At 43.3% G+C, this 22,401-nt stretch overlaps 1 long non-coding RNA gene across 1 annotated transcript; it reads left to right on the forward strand.

Moving 5' to 3' along the window:
* The first annotated feature begins 378 nt into the window (after positions 1–378).
* LOC139767140 (uncharacterized) lies at positions 379–11,985 on the forward strand. The gene is made up of 2 exons (XR_011717002.1): positions 379–591; positions 10,252–11,985. It is a non-coding gene; the product is annotated as an uncharacterized lncRNA (long non-coding RNA).
* Positions 11,986–22,401: the final 10,416 nt, after the last annotated feature.

A 22,401-nucleotide genomic window follows, 5' to 3' on the forward strand; every position in this document is an offset into this window, starting at 1 on the left:
CTAGGACGCCATTTGGTAAACATGCGATTGTCCAAGACAGACAACGAGCGTTCATAAACTTATCTTTTTACAAATTTTATCAACAATAAAGTTATCTAATTTGTATAGACCATCACTAATCCTAAGATTATTATTCTTTGTGTGTTTAATATTAGAAGATTCAATGATAATTCTCTTGGTAATAGAGTTAGAGTTGATAATTGAGATGGCATACTCCAGTCAATGCAATGATCATATAGTTTTTAACGTGATTAAACAAGGCATTTGATTCTTGTTCCGTTCTTATACTATATTTATGTTGTTTAAGTCTAACAGAAAGATCCTTACCAGTCTGACCAACATAGAACTTATCACAATTTCCACATGGCACTTTATAGATGCAGCTTCGTCGTTAGAACCTCCGACATGTCGTAGTCAAAGTGTGGCCGGGGGTGGAGCAGAGCGGCTGCCGGGCGGGAGTGTAGGTATGGTTTGGTGTTCCTATGTGCTCACTCATCGACCAGGACGGGAAGAGATGATGAACTCGTGGGTCGACTGTGGGCTGGATGCTGCGCCCATACCGTCATCCCAGTCTGACTCAACCTGGTGCAGGTATGTGCTGATTCATGGTCAACACTAAGTACTACACCACTGGGTCTCGTGTTTGTGTGTGTGTGTGTGTGTGTGTGTGTGTGTGTGTGTGTGTGTGTGTGTGTGTGTGTGTGTCGTTATCTCATTTTGATAGTTCGGAGAGAGAGTTTACACTGGTGTTGCCCCGTCTCTTAAGCTTGTATATACATACCATGTCTTTATTTGTATACATACACAGAAACTCCAACCTAAGCTGTTTTTATTATTACTATCTGTGTGTTACGGAGAGAGAGAGAGAGAGAGAGAGAGAGAGAGAGAGAGAGAGAGAGAGAGAGAGAGAGAGAGAGAGAGAGAGAGAGAGAGAGATTTTCATTCGTGTAGCCCCGTCTCTTAACTTTATATATGTAGGTACGCACCATGTCTGCACTCCTGGGTTTATACACACACACACACACACACACACACACACACACAGACACACACATACACGCACCACACACACACACACACACACACACACACACACACAAACACACACACACCAGCCTGTGCTAGGAACCCATGTGTCCACCAGCCTCGAAGGGAGGATGAACACATGGGTTGGGTGTAGGCCGACTACCGCGCCTAGGATTCGAACCCAGGAGGACGCGACCACGGGCGGGCGGGCATGTGTTGAATTATGGTCAGCAACGCGCTTTAGATTGACTCACCAGGGGATGGTGCCAACACATGTAGAAGAATATCAGGTTTCCTAACAAATAAATGTACAGTTCCTGGAAATGACATTGTCAAAGTTAAGGTAGCGAGTTGCGTCACTGCACACGTCAAGCACGTATGTGGGTCATGTGGTCGGGTCGTCCCCAGTTCTCTCTCCCTTGGTGGGTGGGGAACCCCCCCCACACCCACACCCACACACACACACACACACACACACACACACACACACACACACACCCTGAGGGTGCTGAACCCTGGAAACCTCACGTCACACTAAGTGGAGCAGTGATAATGATCTCTTCTGCCAGAGGAGGAAAATATTCTTCTTCTGTTTCTTCTCCTTTCTTTCTTTCTTTCTTTCTTTCTTCCTCTTCTTCTTCTTCTTCTTCTTCTTCTTATTATTATTATTATTATTATTATTCTTCCTTTCTTTCTTGCTTCTTCTTCCTTTTCTTCTTCATCTTCCTTTCTTTCTTCTTCTTCGTCTCTCTTTCTTTCTTTCTTTCTTGCTTGCTTTCTTTCTTTCTTCTTCTTCTTCTTCTTCTTCTTCTTCTTCTTCTTCTTCTTCTTCTTCTTCTTCTTCTTCTTCTTCTTCCTTTCTTTCTTGCTTCTTCTTCCTTTTCTTCTTCGTCTTCCTTTCTTTCTTCTTCTTCGTCTCTCTTTCTTTCTTTCTTTCTTGCTTGCTTTCTTTCTTTCTTTCTTCTTCTTCTTCTTCTTCTTCTTCTTCTTCTTCTTCTTCTTCTTCTTCTTCTTCTTCTTCTTCTTCTTCTTCTTCCTTTCCTTTCTTTCTTTCTTTCTGTCTTTCTTCTTCTTCTTCTTCTTCTTCTTCTTCTTCTTCTTCTTCTTCTTCTTCTTCTTCTTCTTCTTCTTCTTCTTCTTCTTCCTTTCTTTCTTTCTTTCTTTCTTTCTTTCTTTCTTCTTTCTTTCTTTCTTTCTTTCTTTCTTTCTTTCTTTCTTTCTTTCTGTCTTCTTCTTCTTCTTCTTCTTCTTCTTCTTCTTCTTCTTCTTCTTCTTCTTCTTCTTCTTCCTTTCTTTCTTTCTTTCTTTCTTCTTCTTCTTCTTCTTCTTCTTCTTCTTCTTCTTCTTCTTCTTCTTCTCACATCAGTTAGCACCGCCAACCCTGGTTTAGTGAAGATCGAGGTTGTAGTGAAAGGTTATGTCATGAAGATGACCTTTGACCTAAGCCGTCAGGTGAAGATAGTGTAGTGAAGATGAGTTAAGGTCATGTGAAAGGCCACTTGAATTCAGGTGTAATGAAGATGCATTCGTCGAAAGAGAAGTAGATTTAAGTGTGTCAGGAGTAGAGTGAAGAATTTGTATACTGTGGATGACCTTTGGCCAGACCCATAAGGTTGGTCAGATCAAAGCTTAGATGGTTGTGAGTGAGGATGTAGTGACGTAGTAGTGAAGATGAGAATCTAGTGAAGATGTGTAGTGTAGTGAACCTTGGTCACCTCAGCTGTAACCTATATAAGTAACTGAACCTTGAGCGACGGTGTTAACCATGGCACTCACCGTGACTGTGTTCACATTAATGACAAGTGTTGTGCTCGGCTTGAGGAAATGGTCCTGAGTTGAATGATCTCTTTCTGTTAAAGATGTATTCATCTCCTTCTGTTAGATCATCATTAGACTATATCCCATAGACGGCAACTCAGTCTCCATCACAAAATTTACCTTAGTAAGGAACTGAGAGAGAGAGAGAGAGAGAGAGAGAGAGAGAGAGAGAGAGAGAGAGAGAGAGAGAGAGAGAGAGAGAGAGAGAGAGAGAGAGAGAGAGAGAGAGAGAGATAACCTAACATGCTACGTGATTTGTTATCTGTTTATCTATTTATAATCATCCCAGGACTTTTTTCTAAGAAAGACCCCTGGTGTTAGTACGCCTTTTCAAAGGTTCATCTTGCCCTAAGCTGCACCACTTTCAGTAGCAGGGAAATGTGGATTCCTTTGGTGTGAGAAATTCTTTCACGAGCTTGTATCCTCAGTGATAATAGCCGCGCCAAAGTGACATTTCATTCGCGGTGTAACCTCACGCAGACGGAGCCCAGGAACTATCACTTGTTATTGTACAGCAACATACAGGGAAGGTGTTGGTGAAGACAGGCACGTGATGAGGCGTATGAGAGGAAGACATCTGAAGCTGCGGGAAAGAAATTCGTGATGAGGTGGTCTTGAGGTGCGCTGGGGGAGTGCTGCACACTTGAGGTGCGCTGGGGGAGTGCTGCACACTTGAGGTGCGCTGGGGGAGTGCTGCACACTTGAGGTGCGCTGGGGGAGTGCTGCACACTTGAGGTGCCCTGGGGGAGTGCTGCACACTTGAGGTGCGCTGGGGGAGATGCACACTTAAGGTGCGCTGGGGGAGTGCTGCACACTTGAGGTGCGCTGGGGGAGTGATGCACACTTAAGGTGCGCTGGGGAGTGATGCACACTTAAGGTGCGCTGGGGGAGTGCTGCACACTTGAGGTGCGCTGGGGGAGTGATGCACACTTGAGGTGCGCTGGGGGAGTGCTGCACACTTGAGGTGCGCTGGGGGAGTGATGCACACTTAAGGTGCGCTGGGGGAGTGATGCACACTTAAGGTGCGCTGGGGGAGATGCACACTTGAGGTGCGCTGGGGGAGTGATGCACACTTAAGGTGCGCTGGGGGAGTGATGCACACTTAAGGTGCGCTGGGGGAGTGATGCACACTTAAGGTGCGCTGGGGGAGATGCACACTTGAGGTGCGCTGGGGGAGATGCACACTTGAGGTGCGCTGGGGGAGTGATGCACACTTAAGGTGCGCTGGGGGAGTGATGCACACTTAAGGTGCGCTGGGGGAGTGCTGCACACTTGAGGTGCGCTGGGGGAGTGCTGCACACTTGAGGTGCGCTGGGGGAGTGATGCACACTTAAGGTGCGCTGGGGGAGATGCACACTTGAGGTGCGCTGGGGGAGTGATGCACACTTAAGGTGCGCTGGGGGAGTGATGCACACTTAAGGTGCGCTGGGGGAGATGCACACTTGAGGTGCGCTGGGGGAGATGCACACTTGAGGTGCGCTGGGGGAGTGATGCACACTTAAGGTGCGCTGGGGGAGTGCTGCACACTTGAGGTGCGCTGGGGGAGATGCACACTTGAGGTGCGCTGGGGGAGTGATGCACACTTAAGGTGCGCTGGGGGAGATGCACACTTGAGGTGCGCTGGGGGAGTGCTGCACACTTGAGGTGCGCTGGGGGAGTGATGCACACTTAAGGTGCGCTGGGGGAGTGATGCACACTTAAGGTGCGCTGGGGGAGTGATGCACACTTAAGGTGCGCTGGGGGAGATGCACACTTGAGGTGCGCTGGGGGAGTGATGCACACTTAAGGTGCGCTGGGGGAGATGCACACTTGAGGTGCGCTGGGGGAGTGATGCACACTTAAGGTGCGCTGGGGGAGATGCACACTTGAGGTGCGCTGGGGGAGATGCACACTTGAGGTGCGCTGGGGGAGATGCACACTTGAGGTGCGCTGGGGGAGATGCACACTTGAGGTGCGCTGGGGGAGATGCACACTTGAGGTGCGCTGGGGGAGTGATGCACACTTAAGGTGCGCTGGGGGAGTGATGCACACTTAAGGTGCGCTGGGGGAGTGATGCACACTTAAGGTGCGCTGGGGGAGTGATGCACACTTAAGGTGCGCTGGGGGAGTGATGCACACTTAAGGTGCGCTGGGGGAGTGCTGCACACTTGAGGTGCGCTGGGGGAGTGATGCACACTTAAGGTGCGCTGGGGGAGTGATGCACACTTAAGGTGCGCTGGGGGAGTGCTGCACACTTGAGGTGCGCTGGGGGAGATGCACACTTGAGGTGCGCTGGGGGAGATGCACACTTGAGGTGCGCTGGGGGAGTGCTGCACACTTGAGGTGCGCTGGGGGAGTGCTGCCACACTTGAGGTGCGCTGGGGGAGATGCACACTTGAGGTGCGCTGGGGGAGATGCACACTTGAGGTGCGCTGGGGGAGATGCACACTTGAGGTGCGCTGGGGGAGATGCACACTTGAGGTGCGCTGGGGGAGTGCTGCACACTTGAGGTGCGCTGGGGGAGTGATGCACACTTAAGGTGCGCTGGGGGAGTGCTGCACACTTGAGGTGCGCTGGGGGAGTGCTGCACACTTGAGGTGCGCTGGGGGAGTGCTGCACACTTGAGGTGCGCTGGGGGAGATGCACACTTGAGGTGCGCTGGGGGAGTGCTGCACACTTGAGGTGCGCTGGGGGAGTGATGCACACTTAAGGTGCGCTGGGGGAGTGCTGCCACACTGCCGACACTGGGTTACACCATCACAACCCAAGAATCAAACACAAGTTGACTCAGCAACACGGAGAAAGTGACCTCCGATCTGTACGACAATATGTGTGTTGACTTTTGCTCCAGTGATATTTTCCGACGAGATCTTTTCCTCCAGTTTCCTTCCTCCTTGCTATAAGGGGAATAGTATATATATATATATATATATATATATATATATATATATATATATATATATATATATATATATATATATATTTATTTATTTATCTATTTATTTATATATCTATTATTTATTTATCTATTATCTATTTTGCTTTGTCGCTGTCTCCCGCGTTAGCGAGGTAGCGCAAGGAAACAGACGAAAGAATGGCCCAACCCACCCACATACACATGTTTATACATACACGTCCACACACGCAAATATACATACCTATACATCTCAATGTACACATATATATACACACACAGACATATACATATATACACATGTACATGATTCATACTGTCTGCCTTTATTTATTCCCATCGCCACCCTGCAACACATGGAATAACAACCCCCTCCCCCCTCATGTGTGCGAGGTAGCGCTAGGAAAAGACAACAAAGGCCCCATTCGTTCACACTCAGTCTCTAGCTGTCATGTAATAATGCACCGAAACCACTGCTCCCTTTCCACATCCAGGCCCCACACAACTTTCCATGGTTTACCCCAGACGCTTCACATGCCCTGGTTCAATCCATCGACAGCACGTCGACCCCGGTATACCACATCGTTCCAATTCACTCTATTCCTTGCCCTCCTTTCACCCTCCTGCATGCTCAGGCCCCGATCACTCAAAATCTTTTTCACTCCATCTCTCCACCTCCAATTTGGTCTCCCACTTCTCGTTACCTCCACCTCTGACACATATATCCTCTTGGTCAATCTTTCCTCACTCATTCTCTCCATGTGACCAAACCATTTCAAAACACCCTCTTCTGCTCTCTCAACCACACACTTTTTATTTCCACACATCTCTCTTACCCTTACATTACTTACTCGATCAAACCACCTCACACCACATATTGTCCTCAAACATCTCATTCCCAGCACATCCACCCCCTTCGCACAACTCTATCCATAGCCCACGCCTCGCAACCATACAACATTGTTTGAAACCACTACTCCTTCAAACACACCCATTTTTGCTTTCCGAGATAATGTTCTCGACTTCCAAACATTCTTCAAAGCTCCCAGAATTTTCGCCCCCTCCCCCACCCTATGATTCACTTCCGCTTCCATGGTTCCATCCGCTGCCAGATCCACTCCCAGATATCTAAAACACTTTACTTCCTCCAGTTTTTCTCCATTCAAACTTACTTCCCAATATACATATATATATATATATATATATATATATATATATATATATATATATATATATATATATATATATATATATATCATTCTATTCTACTTAGACGCTCTCTCCCGCGTTAGCGAGGTAGCTCAATGAAACAGACGAAAGAATGGCCCAACCCACATACATACACATGTATATACATAAACGCCCTCACACGCACATATTTACCTATACATTTCAACGTATACATAAATATACATACACAGACATATATTGAGGAAGCTGTGTCAACACGAGAATGGATGCTGCCTTCATCCATTCTCGTCGCTACCCAGCCACACATGAAATAGAACCCCCCTTCCCCCGTCTGCGCACGAGGTAGCGCTAGGAAAAGACAACAAAGACCACATTCGTTCACACTGACTCTAGCTGTCATGTGTAATGCACAGAAACCACAGCTCCCTTTCCACATCCAGGCCCCACAAAACTTCCCATGGTTTACCCCAGACGATTCACATGCCCTGGTTCAGTCCATTGACAACACGTCGACCCCGGCATACTACATCGTTCCAATTCCCTCTATTCCTTGCACACCTTTCACCCTCCTGTATGTTCAGGCCCCGATCGCTCAAAATCTTTTTCACTCCATCCTTCTACCTACAATTTGCTTTCCCACTTCTCCTCGTTCCCTCCACCTCTGACACATATCCTCTTTGTCAATCTTTCCTCACTCATTCTCTACATGTGACCAAACCATTTCAATACATCCTCTTCAGCTCTCTCAACCACACTCTTTTATTACCACACATCTCTCTTACTCTTTCATTACTTACTCGATCTAGTAAATGTGAATAAGGCAAGGTAGGGTTCAGTAGGGTTGAGGGACAAGTTAATTGGGAGGTAAGTTTGAATGGAGAAAAACTGGAGGAAATAAAGTGCTTTAGATATCTGGGAGTGAACTTAGCAGGGTGGGGGAGGGGGCGAAGGTTCTGGGAGCGTTGAAGAATGTGTGGAAGGAGAAAACGTTATATCGGAGAGCAAAAATGGGTATGTTTGAAGGAATATATATATGTATATATATATATGTATATATATATATATATATATATATATATATATATATATATATATATATATATATATATATATATATATATATATAACATGTGGCGATGAATTCATTTGTATGGTGTTGGACAGCTTACCCATAGAGGAGATTCACTGCTGACAAATATATTGAATTTCAAAAGAACTTATGATTCCTCGTGTGCATGCATGTGCTCAGCCAGACCTGAGCAGATAATCTTTATGCAAGACACGTCGCCAGACCACACAGCACAGATCCTCTCTCACGCTGGATTCTTGAACAAAGAAATATCGACCCTTTGGACTGACCGAGTAGAGGTTGTGAGATGAATCCTATCGAAAATATACGGGCCAATATCGTAGATGTTTGGGGGGCAGCAGAGGGGCGGTCAACGGAGCGGCTCAAGGAAGATAGTGCGCGGGAGGTGATGAGGTGCCCGGGAGGTGACGAGGAGGAGCCATCAGCTGGTGCAGCAATGTGGCTAGGCTCCATGTCGACTACCGAACGTAATAGATAACAACTGTGGCTGGACAACATAATAAAGATATATTGTGCCTATGTGTACTCTGTCTGTTCACTGTATTAGTAATCTTTAATGCGTCAAGGCGTTGTCACACGGGCACTTTCCATGGTGAATATACTTCTAAGAACTCGCTCCGGACGCCCTGAAGGGTGCGCCGGCGCATTTTTGTGGCCTCAACCGAAGAAAATTAAAAAAAGTCAAGACGACCTAACATGAAAATCCAAGATAAGTCAGAAAAAATCCGCGAGATATACAATAAACCATATGATTATCAGGTCGTAATATTGTCACACAATTTTCTGAAGTTATCGTAGAAAAACACGTAGTGGGTGATCCTCTGGCAACTTTAGACTTACCTGCATGCATTGTTATGAGGTCCACCTTCAAGCTACTGCATCTTTCCCCTTATCGTTGACAACACTGGGCAATTTTTAGATGATTTTCCGTACCTCTGATCATTTCCATGCATAGAGCGGCGCCTGTTGCCCAGCAAGAAACCAGTTTGTATTAATAACATTTAACAGTCTTTTAGTTTGCTTTGTTTTGATTACACTATGTTGATCTGAGAAAATATCCTCTCAACACAAACAGAAGACTTGCGGCAAGATCAACAGATCACATATGAATTTTGAAATTATCAGATTAAGCCAGCCTAGTTACCGTCTTAAGCTCCAGCAATTCAAGTAGAAAGCTTTCTGGCTCAAGTCCTGGGGACTTTAATATGTAAATCCATTTCTCAGTCACATACAGTTATTAACTGACAAGCTATTGTAACTAAAGTATTTCTTCTTGTTTGTTCTTTGATTTCGGATAATCTATTGTCTCTTTCGACCACTCTGTATTTACTTTCCATGACTAATTACTAGAAAAAGAAAACCATAAGTCGAGGAATTTTCATAAACACAATAAGATCTTGAATACCTATTAAGTCGATAGCAACAAAGGCACAGTGTGGGAGACTAACCACAATCCAACATCCGCTCTGTGCGTCCTTTTCTTTTGCTTGGCTCTTGTATACCCCAGCTGGGTATATTCTGGGCTGGGAAATTTTGCACTCCAGGGTGTGTTTTGGCCCAGCCCTAAACATTCCCCTTAGACCAGATTATACCCCCTCATGAATACTAATAGAACACAGTGTTTCATAGATCAACTGCATAACACAGATAAGTAAACAATGGGATATTTCCGACTTAAGGAGGAAGATACGTCACAAACAATCTGTGGCAGGTCCCAAGTTACTCAGACTCCGGGGTTCAGTGTTAAGTGCTTCGGTGGCCAGATTCCAGGGTTGGGTTAATGTGTCGGTCAGCCGGTAATGGTGCTTAAGGTTGTTTTCAAAGCTGTTGTGGTAGCGAGCAATGTTTACATAGCCAGTTACCTAGAGACAGAGTCGATGATCTCTATAGCCAAATTTTGAGCCTTACTCCAGCGCCAGTGATAAATACCCACATCACATCTATGATCTAGATCCTGAAAAACTTTCCCATAAGAAAAATGGAACTTTGCTACAAGGTGACAAGGAGGTGTTAGTGAAAGGCCGGCTGACCACCATTCTAAAGGACTGCACTGGAAATAATATTCTAAGTGCTTCGCTGTGAATTCAAAAGTTTGTAAGAGGGACCTCAGCACTTCAAACTATCCCTGTTCCTGCCATGATCTGGTGCATGGTGGGAACAGACATCACAGACCCACTGCATGAAACAACCCAGGACAACAATCATGTCAACATCACTGATATCATTTTTCCAGGTGCTCAGAGGCCGCTGCCATCCTGACTGACTGAAGTGCCGTGTCAGTGTTGCAGTTCTTGTACTTTATGACCTGTCGTCAGGGCTTCATGGACTCTGATCAGCGACCAAGATCGTGAATTTGTGGACAAAGTGATGGACTATTCTCTCTCATGGACACTTAAGGCAGCTGTATGGCCGTCCTTGTAGACTTCCCCTTGACCTACAATCTTTCCAGCACATCACCAAGGCAGAACCTCAGCTCCTTACGCAAAGACATCTGATCTAAGGTGTCCTCCAACATGGACACAGTACAATCTCGCTAGAAGGAATGCTACGACTGCCAACATGACAACGTCAAGGAAATTCCATCTGAATCCACAGTCTACATAAGGAATAAAACAGAAAAGAATTCATTGCGTAGGATCCAAGATGGAACCTCACGGGACTGGTCCATACACTGTCATCGAGACTCAGCAAAGGACGTTTTAAACTTAAGAACGTTAAAACAGACTAGGTTGTGAGCAACGAGTAATATGCCAGCCACCTTAAAGTCTACTATACTGACGATTAACAAATGATCCCAGACAGTGACAACGCCGTCAGGGGCCGCCCAGGTGACAGATGGTCATGGACACTCCCCACGGGCAAGACACCAGTAGTAAGTGGACGCCAGTAAATCCTATTCTGCTATAATAGAGTCAGCACAAATCTTCTGCTCACCTATATACAGCAACTGTTCGAGAGGACATGGCGGCTGCAGTGGTTTTCCCATTACGAAAATTGTCAGCCTTGGACGGACACGTTAACTCTCTCAGCCTAGACGTCTACACACCACGAAAGGGGATGGTAATGTTTACTTTCCTTCGATCAGATGCATACAGTCTTACAAGATCAGAGGACAATCACATGTTTCAGGATAAGGTTGTACAGTACATGAAAGAGGACATCTCTGCCAAGAAGAACACTTCTCTCAACGAGAATGTACACAAGTACATGACTCAAAAGATTCTCACAGTATATGCAGAAATCATGGCTATATCCTATCTCACTGGCTGTATCCTATCTCACTGGCTGTGACGTCATCATGTACAGTAAATATGGACGATTATTAGAGTGGGATATATTTTGGGCTAGACCAAAATATATCCGTGATGGAAAACGTCCTCGCCCAGTATATTCAGCGTAGCTCAAATTAACCTCGGGTATAGTCTGGGCGGCGGTATACTGTGGGCTGTTACACCAGCAAACACCACACAGTTAAGAGAGAGCTGGGATTATTCTGATGTTCGTTACATAATAGTATTTCTGTGATGAGCTTCAGTAGTACTGACATGCAGGAAATCGTATATATTTTCATACTTTCAAATAGATGGTTTATCAATTATTGATAAGAATGTTATGGACAATCCTGATTTAGAGTTTAGGTCGTGCGAGGCTACTAATGATGCTTCATTGGTACACTTACAGAACAAGCCAAGCTAGCCACACCCGATAGTCACCCCTCCTTCGTTTGAGTAAGCATAAAATACCATATATATAGCAACTACCTCCTCCATACCCAAGTTGCCAACCATACTTCTTGTTTTGTTGCGATAAAGCAGAAAATCTCCAACTGGTGAGTCCTGCTCGTGACTCAGACAGATCACCGATGTTCGCCACAGAGTGTTTATGTAACACCGCCTGAACACTTTTGTTATATTTTCATTTATAATCACATTAAAGTCTCACTTCCATCAAATTGATTAATGCTGTATTTCTGTTTTGTTTACCGGCATGGTTCTACACTTAAAATGTTTTATGAGTGAGAATGTAAAACAACTATATGCACATTTGCAGTGACTAAATGTATTTAATTCCTTCAGTTATTAATGAGAATCTTATTAATGACCATGTTAGTGTTTATGATTTGAAATGATAATTATTTGCTTAGAACAAAGCAAGAACATACTAGTAGGTTTATTCCAACTGTTATCAATATGACAGTTTATATACAACCAAAACAGTAATGTTTGTAGTGTAGACTTTAACAAGCAGAATGAACATCAACAAATTTGAACAAAATCTTTTAGACAATGGCACTACATCAAATGGAAGAAATGTCCTGCAACAAACATTTAATTAATAGGATCAGAATTCGGGTACAATGCTCTACAAGCAGAACTATGGTCGTGAATGAACAGAGGGTAGTTAGTTCTGCGTGTTACGGTGAGCATCAGTGCAGTTATTACTGAATGTGTTACATCTCTTGTGAGACACCTTTGTTCTACAAGCTACCATGCAAAATCCATAATAATTTCCCCAGTGATATCGTTGGTCAAAATAATTCCGTAACATAATAAAGGAACAAACATCATTTAGTGAGACGACCTGATGATGGGTAATTTTTATGGAGAATAAAGGTAGGAGGTAAGTGTGGGACAGAGACAGACAGACAGCGTCACGTCTGCTTTGGAAGAGTTGAGTTTGTGTTGTGCTTAGATTACTGGCTTTTGCTGGAGGTAATTTCATAATCAATATTATTCTTACGTAACAAATAGTCAGGCTCCAATGGGCCTCCGAAGCGGTCAGACAGGGGTACTGTTAGGTTCAGTGGCCTTACTTGAAAATATTGGGTCCATAGCTTTTTACTTTTTCCAATATTAAACAAAATTACTCTAAATTGACATGTTTTTCCTTGGCGTGGAGCATGTCAGTCCAACACCCATAAATAGAATCAAATCCTAACGTATATCTACGGGCAAGCAGATATTTACACTCAACCAATGTTCAGTTGTCAGATCTTGGGTATTCTAGACAGCCATAAACCTTAAAAGAAATACATAAATGTAAAACCATAATTTACTCAACATTCATGGACTTTCCAAGAAAGTGTGACGGCGGGTAGGACAAAAAAAAAAAAAAAAATCTATTTGCATCGGTAACTCATTTCTGTGTTTAGTTTGATTTCCACGAAATGTCATTCGCGAGATCTTCAACTGAACTTCTCATACACATTAATCACGTCTTCTCGCATTGCATGTCGCACGTTGTGTATGTCTGTGTAAACTTCAGTTACAGAGAGAGGACAGGCCTGCCAACAGCAGTCATGGATGGCATCATGTAAGAGGATTTTTCTTTTTTCGTGAACAACATTTTATGATCACGTTAATGACATTTCCAAGACAATTGATTATCTTCATGATAAAACTAAACTTAGATAATCTTTTCCGTTTCCTTAGTATGTAAACCACAATGACGAGGTGAAATAATCTTTTTTCTTTAGACTTTGGCAATGACAGAATGAGCAGCCCCCACCCACTTCCCTCCTCTACTAAACCCTCATCCCACTGAAGCCCCCTGACCCTACTGTGACTCGTCCACACAAACATTATCATTATTATAGATTATCATTATTATTGCTATTATCATTATTATTAATATTATTATTATTATTATTATTATTATTATTATTATTATTATCATTATTATTATTGTTATGTTTTAGGTTCTTTATACGTACTAGTCTAAATCAAGGCTGGGTTTTAAATGTGGAACGGTTAATGAAAAGAGGAAAGAAGAGACAAGGGACGGTTGTAAAAAGATTTGGAGGAAGTGATAAACTTGTCTTCTAGAATGTGACATTAGAGTTATTGGGAAAGACATGAGAAGGCCGAGAGTTCCAAAGCTTCGAGGTGTAGGAGAGAAACAATTATCAAAACGATCCACGCTTGAGTTGCCAATGGCCACACAGTAATTATGTGACGCAGCAGCTTGCCAAGTATTGCGTGGTCTAGCTAGTGGTAAGGGCACACAAGCAGCCAGCTCTCGGGAGCAAAACCTAAGTGATGTCTGTAGTAGAGGGAACATGAACCAACATTACGGCGTAAGGCAAGCGGGTCAAGTTTGGAAGTTAGCCTGGGACAGTTTCTGAGTAGGATCGCTTTCGACTCTGTCAAGTAAGGATGCAGAGCAAGAACCATCCCAAATGCGATAGTACTTCATACAAGGACGGATCAATCCTTCATATAAAAGGAGCAACTGTTCGCAAGAAAAGAAATTTCGACATCGAAACAGGAATCCCAGTTTCTCAGAGGCAGTCTTAGCTATTTCCGTACTGAAGGGCTTCCTGGTTAGAGATGATGTTACAGTAATCCCACATATGTTAACTGAGTCAAGAGGTGAAATTACAGAACCGTCAGAGGCGAGAGGAAAGTTGTGAGGAATTTTCGATGGAAAGATTGGTAGAAACAGGCCTCGGAGGTATTTCGTCAACCCCAGTGACATCTCCTAAGTCTGAGTTTGAGGAAGTTGTGTTGAGACAAGATGCAGATAAAATGAGAGGAGGTGGAGCAGCATTGAAGGGTAGTGAGAAATGCATTGTTGAGTCGTCAGCGTATGAATACATTTTGGTTATTTGTGGAAAAAAAAGAAAATCGTTGATAAAAGGGAGAAAAAGTGTAAGAGACAAGACAGAACCTTGAGGGACACCGAGATAGATCGGCCAGAGAGGAAGCTAGATGTGAAAGAGCAAAGTGAGGGAGACAAGCCAAAAGATTGGAGTTTAGAAATAAGATCCAAATGCCACACCCTTAAAGCTACGGATATGTCAAGGCCAACTACATAGATCTTTCAGGAGTGAAAGTAAGATGAGAAAGAATCTCATCAGTCGATCTCGCTTTACGGAAGTCCATTAGAGAGGAGACTCGAGATTCAAGATGTCTGAGGATATGGAAGTTGAGGAGAGATCCAACGACTTTGGAAATGGAAGATGTCAAAGCAACAAACAAGACGATAGTTAGAGAGGTCAACACGGTTGTCCTTCTTGAGGATGAGATGTTCCAACTCTTCTCCCAAGAGAAGATTTCTAGTTTTTGAATAGAAACGGAACAGACAAGCAATCCCAGGTGCATGTACAGAAGCACAGTCCTCTAGTACATGGGGATGGATGCCGCCAGAGAAAGAAGCGCTTTTCGGACAGTCCGAAAAGAATTCACGGGAAGAGGAATAGGGTTAGTAAGAGGAGCATCAAGGGGTGAAGGAATCTTAGAGTCATCCAAGTAGAATTAGAGGAGAAACGAGAGATAAATAGAGTTGCTTTGTCTAAGGGAAAGACAGCTATAGTACCGTCAGAACGGAAAAGTGAAGGTAAGGTAGAGTTACAGAAGTTGTTACAGATAACCTTAGCTATAGACCAGAAAGACCTATCAGTGGATGACGACAGAACGGAAAAGTGAAGGTAAGGTAGAGTTACAGAAGTTGTTACAGATAACCTTAGCTATAGACCAGAAAGACCTATCAGTGGATGACGAGGAGAGGTTATCACACATCCTTTGGATAAAGGAACGCTTCACCTCACGGATTACGTGCTTATAGAGGTCACGAGCAGTTATAAAAGTTGAATGGGAGTCAGAGGAAGGAGAGTTTTTCCAAGCCCGACATGCACCTAATCCCTTGCTTGAACGGCATCAAAACAGGATCGACTGAATCATGGGTTGGATGAAGAGATCCTCATGGAGGAAGAGAGGATCACCATCATATTTACATCATGACATACAAATTGATAGTAGGAATGACGTCACGTCATCTATGATACCCAGGATCACAAATCTTATGTTTGCTAACCACTTCATGTTACACACACACACACACACACACACACAGTGTCCATGACAATGAGTGGAGTTGTGGATCGAAAACTATATGCAGTTAGAGACGCTTGCATGAGAATATCAAGTGTAACTAAAGCCCTGGAGGTGAGGTGATCAGGGATGTCACCCAACATACAGATGACAGACGCCAAGTAAGATGTGCTGAAACCTTTGCTCCTTCTTTAAAGACAATCATCAACAATCAGGTAATATGACTATTGTTGTAAAGTTTATGGTTAACGAAATACAAACATTTGCAGAGGAATGTAACGAGGAAAAAGATAATTGTATTACAAAGTTACAAACAGGCAACTCTTCTGAGTGACGCCAACATAACAACCTTGAGAATTTTCCTGGTTTGATTCCTCATCTCTTTAGTTCGTAAGTTCAGCCTTGAACGCATAGAAGCTGGAGTGATATTCAAAGTTATTTTGAAATACCGGGTTAGGATATGGGTAACCTTAAGGTTGGAATGACTGAACAACTTAGATCTAAGGAAACAGGAATCTGAGATATGTAACCTAAAGACTTGGTTACGAAATCTCATCAGCTGAAGAGATTGAGAATGACTTTAACCAGAGGAAAGAAGCGTGTTGTCTGTATGTCCGAGAGACACGACACAAGGAAATGCCTCTAAGTAAGAGAGCAGACGCTGTTGGTAATAGCAGATAATTTTCAGCCAGATGAACAGAACCAGAGGGTTCTGATGACAATCCGGGCGATATCTTTTTTTTCTAGGTTAGATGAGACGGCGCGGGCAACTGAGGCATTAATCCAGGCCAACCCATATATATATATATATATATATATATATATATATATATATATATATATATCCCTGGGGATATTGATTTTGAGTGATCGGGGCCTGAACATGCAAGAGGGTGAAAGGCGTGCAAGGAATAGAGTGAATTGGAACGATGTGGTATACCGGGGTCCACGTGCTGTCAATGGATTGAACCAGGGCATGTGAAGTGTCTGGGGTAAGCCATGGAATGTTCTATGGGGCCTGGATGTGGAAAGGGAGCTGTGGTTTCGGTGCATTATTACATGACAGCTAGAGACTGAGTGTGAACGAATGTGGCCTTTGTTGTCTTTTCCTAGCGCTACCTCGCACACATGAGGGGGGAGGGGGTTGTTATTTCATGTGTGGCGGGGTGGCGATGGGAATGAACAAAGGCAGACTATGAATTATGTACATGTGTAAATATGTATATGTCTGTGTGTGTATATATATGTATACGTTGAGATGTATAGGTGCGTATATGTGCGTGTGCGGAAGTGTATGTATATACATGTGTATGTGGGTGGGTTGGGCCATTCTTTCGTCTGTTTCCTTGCGCTACCTCGCTAACGCGGGAGACAGCGACAAAGCAAAATAATAATAATAAAAATCCCTGGGGATAAGGGAGAAAGAATACATCCCACGTATTCCCTGCGTGTCGTATAAGGAGACTAAAAGGGAAGGGAGCGGGGAGCTGAAAATCCTACCCTCTCGTTTTTAATTTTTCCAAAAGTAGGAACAGAGAAGGGGGCCAAGTGAGGATATTCCCTCAAAGGCTCAGTCCTCTGTTCTTAACGCTACCTTGCTAACGCGGGAAATGGCGAATAGTATGAAAATACACACACACACACATACATGTATATGTATATATATATATATATATATATATATATATATATATATATATATATATACATATATAGGGATGGATGAACAGCTGGGTTGACTGTGGTCAGACTGCCGCAACCAGGATTCGAACCTCTGCGCTCGACCCTGGGTGGCCCGTGAAGGTGTCATGGTCAGAAACGCTAACCGCTATACCACGGAAGTCCATAGAATTAAATAGAGGTCCATAGAATACTAGTAGTGAAAGAGAGAGAGAGAGAGAGAGAGAGAGAGAGAGAGAGAGAGAGAGAGAGAGAGAGAGAGAGAGAAAGAGAGAGAGAGAGAGAGAGAGAGAGAGACAGAGAGAGAGAGAGAGAGAGAGAGAGAGAGAGAGAGAGAGAGAGAGAGAGAGAGAGAGAGAGAGAGAGAGAGAGAGACGGGAGGAATGACTTGAGCAACGAACATGTATTACCTTCTTCCCAAGACACCGTCGCATAAAGTCTTCTGAAACTCGTCTGAAGTGTAATGAACTGTACCGTTGTGAGTCACAGGAGAGAGTGTGGTCTGAGGTGAAGGTCAGGGAGGTAGCGTGCTCGTCCTACGCAGTTCTTGTATGCTTTTTAGTGTCAAGCGTGAAGCACTGTATAGATTCGATTTTGTTTTGTTTTCTGTTAGTTTATTGTCCATTCAGTCTAACATCGGATTCCTCTGTACGGCGACTTAATAACCTGATCTATAAAAACCATGATTTTTTTTTTTCATTCAATCATTTAATAGTTATATGGTTTATACAACAACAGGTGTTCAAGACAAGCAAAGGCAAGCAAAGTCATTCTTGTGAGCTTGTGCGTAGCTGAGTTGACTGCACGAACACTAGTCTCTCTTCTCTCTCTCTCTCTCTCTCTCTCTCTCTCTCTCTCTCTCTCTCTCTCTATATATATATATATATATATATATATATATATATATATATATATATATATATATATATATATTTTTTTTTTTTTCTTTTTGCTTTGTCGCTGTCTCCCGCGTTTGCGAGGTAGCGCAAGGAAACAGACGCAAGAAATGGCCCAGCCCACCCCCATACACATGTATATACATACACGTCCACACACCCAAATATACATACCTATACATCTCAATGTACACATATATATACACACAGAGGCACATACATATATACCCATGCACACAATTCACACTGCCTTTATTCATTCCATCGCCACCACGCCACACATGGAATACCATCCCCCTCTCCCCTCATGTGTGCGAGGTAGCGATAGGAAAAGACAACAAAGGCCCCATTCGTTCACACTCAGTCTCTAGCTGTCATGCAATAATGCCCGAAACCACAGCTCCCTTTCCACATCCAGGCCCCACACAACTTTCCATGGTTTACCCCAGACGCTTCACATGCCCTGATTCAATCCACTGACAGCACGTCAACCCCGTATACCACATCGATCCAATTCACTCTATTCCTTGCCCGCCTTTCACCCTCCTGCATGCTCAGGCCCCGATCACTCAAAATCTTTTTCACTCCATCTTTCTACCTCCAATTTGGTCTCCCACTTCTCCTCGTTCCCTCCACCTCCGACACATATATCCTCTTTGTCAATATTTCCTCACTCATTCTCTCCATGTGCCCAAACCATTTCAAAATACCCTCTTCTGCTCTCTCAACCACGCTCTTTTTATTTCCACACATCTCTCTTACCCTTACATTACTTACTCGATCAAACCACCTCACACCACATATTGTCCTCAAACATCTCATTTCCAGCACATCCATCCTCCTGCGCATAACTCTATCCATAGCCCACGCCTCGCAACCATACAACATTGTTGGAACCACTATTCCTTCAAACATACCCATTTTTGCTTTCCGAGATAATGTTCTCGACTTCCACACATTCTTCAACGCTCCCAGGATTTTCGCCCCCTCCCCCACCCTATGATTCACTTCCGCTTCCATGGTTCCATCCACTGCCAGATCCACTCCCAGATATCTAAAACACTTCACTTCCTCCAGTTTTTCTCCATTCAAACTTACCTCCCAGTTGACTTGACCCTCAACCCTACTGTACCTAATAACCATGCTCTTATTCACATTTACTCTTAACTTTCTTCTTTCACACACTTTACCAAACTCAGTCACCAGCTTCTGCAGTTTCTCACATGAATCAGCCACCAGCGCTGTATCATCAGCGAACAACAACTAACTCACTTCCACAACAGACTTCATACTTGCCCCTCTTTCCAAAACTCTTGCATTCACCTCCCTAACAACCCCATCCATAAACAAATTAAACAACCATGGAGACATCACACACCCCTGCCGCAAACCTACATTCACTGAGACCAATCACTTTCCTCTCTTCCTACACGTACACATGCCTTACATCCTCGATAAAAACTTTTCACAGCTTCTAACAACTTGCCTCCCACACCATATATTCTTAATACCTTCCACAGAGCATCTCTATCAACTCTATCATATGCCTTCTCCAGATCCATAAATGCTACATACAAATCGATTTGCTTTTCTAAGTATTTCTCACATACATTCTTCAAAGCAAACACCTGATCCACACATCCTCTACAACTTCTGAAACCACACTGCTCTTCCCCAATCTGATGCTCTGTACATGCCTTCACCCTCTCAATCAATACCCTCCCATATAATTTACCAGGAATACTCAACAAACTTATACCTCTGTAATTTGAGCACTCACTCTTATCCCCTTTGCCTTTTTGCAATGGCACTATGCACGCATTCCGCCAATCCTCAGGCACCTCACCATGAGTCATACATACATTAAATAACCTTACCAACCAGTCAACAATACAGTCACCCCCTTTTTTTAATAGATTCAACTGCAATACCATCCAAACCTGCTGCCTTGCCGGCTTTCATCTTCCGCAAAGCTTTTACTACCTCTTCTCTGTTTACCAAATCATTTTCCCTAACCCTCTCACTTTGCACACCACCTCGACCAAAACACCCTATATCTGCCACTCTATCATCAAACACATTCAACAAACCTTCAAAATACTCACTCCATCTCCTTCTCACATCACCACTACTTGTTATCACCTCCCCATTAGCGCCCTTCACTGAAGTTCCCATTTGCTCCCTTGTCTTCCGCACTTCATTTACCTCCTTCCAGAACATCTTTTTATTCTCCATAAAATTTAATGATACTCTCTCACCCCAACTCTCATTTGCCCTCTTTTTCACCTCTTGCACCTTTCTCTTGACCTCCTGTCTCTTTCCTTTATACATCTCCCACTCAATTGCATTTTTTCCCTGCAAAAATCGTCAAAATGCCTCTCTCTTCTCTTTCACAAATAATCTTACTTCTTCATCCCACCACTCACTACCCTTTCTAATCTGCCCACCTCCCACGCTTCTCATGCCACAAGCATCTTTTGCGCACTCCATCAATGATTCCCTAAATACATCCCATTCCTCCCCCACTCCCCTTACTTCCATTATTCTCACCTTTTTCCATTCTGTACTCAGTCTTTCCTGGTACTTCCTCACACAAGTCTCCTTTCCAAGCTCACTTACTCTCACCACCCTCTTCACCCCAACATTCACTCTTCTTTTCTGAAAACCCATACAAATCTTCACCTTAGCCTCCACAAGATAATGATCAGACATCCCTCCAGTTGTACCTCTCAGCACATTAACATCCAAAAGTCTCTCTTTCGCGCGCCTGTCAATTATATATATATATATATATATATATATTATATATATATATATATATATATATATATATATATATATATATATATATATATATATATATATAAATGGCGTCCTAGCTTCGTCTCTTCGATGTATATCAACTGACTGTTATATTTCTCTCTTGTGTCTCCCTTGATAATCTGATTATTACATGAAAGTGCACTTGGGAACTTATCGTGTTCATTTTCCCCGTGGACTCATAGGAATATCTTGATCACGCGCAAAATTGTGATCCTTTCCCATATATATATATATATATATATATATATATATATATATATATATATATATATATATATATATATATATATATATATATATATATCGTCTTTTTATACAAATTCGCCATTTTTCGCGCTAGCGAGGTAGCGTCAAGAGCAGATGACTGAGCATTAGAGGGAAAAATCCTCACCTGCCCCCTTCTCTGTTCCTTTTCGAGAGTTAAAAACAGGAGGAAGTATTTACAGCCCCCGGCTCCCTACCCTTTTAGTCGCCTACGACACCCAGGTAGGTAGTATTATTTCTCCCCTGTCCTCATGACATGAAAGCTAGAGACTGAGTGTGAACGAATGTGACCTTTGTTGTCTTTTCCTAGCGCTACCTCGCGCGCATGCGGGGGAGGGGGTTGTCATTTCATGTGTGGCGGGGTGGCGACGGGAATGAATAAAGGCAGCAAGTATGAATTATGTACATGTTTATATATGTATATGTCTGTGTAAGTATATATATGTATACTTTGAAATGTATAGGTATGTATATGTGCGTGTGTGGACGTGTATGTATATACATGTGTATGTGGGCCATTCTTTCGTCTGTTTCCTTTTCCTTGCGGTAGACAGCGACAAAGTATAGAAAATAAATCATATATATATATATATATATATATATATATATATAGAGAGAGAGAGAGAGAGAGAGAGAGAGAGAGAGAGAGAGAGAGAGAGAGAGAGAGAGAGAGAGAGAGAGAGGTACAAGAAAAAGAGACTAGCCGTTACTTGACATTTGATGATGATCAAGTAAGATTACCATGGGGAACCATAAGCCATAGTTTAAGTAACCACTTTGATAAGAACATTGATGACCCAACTAGGCTACTACTGGCTAAAGTAAAGGCCGCGACTATTCTTACATTGGATATCTTTTTTCTGAAAACAGTAGTAGAAATATGGCATA

This window comes from Panulirus ornatus, chromosome 59 (genome assembly GCF_036320965.1).
Source record: "Panulirus ornatus isolate Po-2019 chromosome 59, ASM3632096v1, whole genome shotgun sequence".
NCBI classification, from domain to species: domain Eukaryota; kingdom Metazoa; phylum Arthropoda; class Malacostraca; order Decapoda; family Palinuridae; genus Panulirus; species Panulirus ornatus.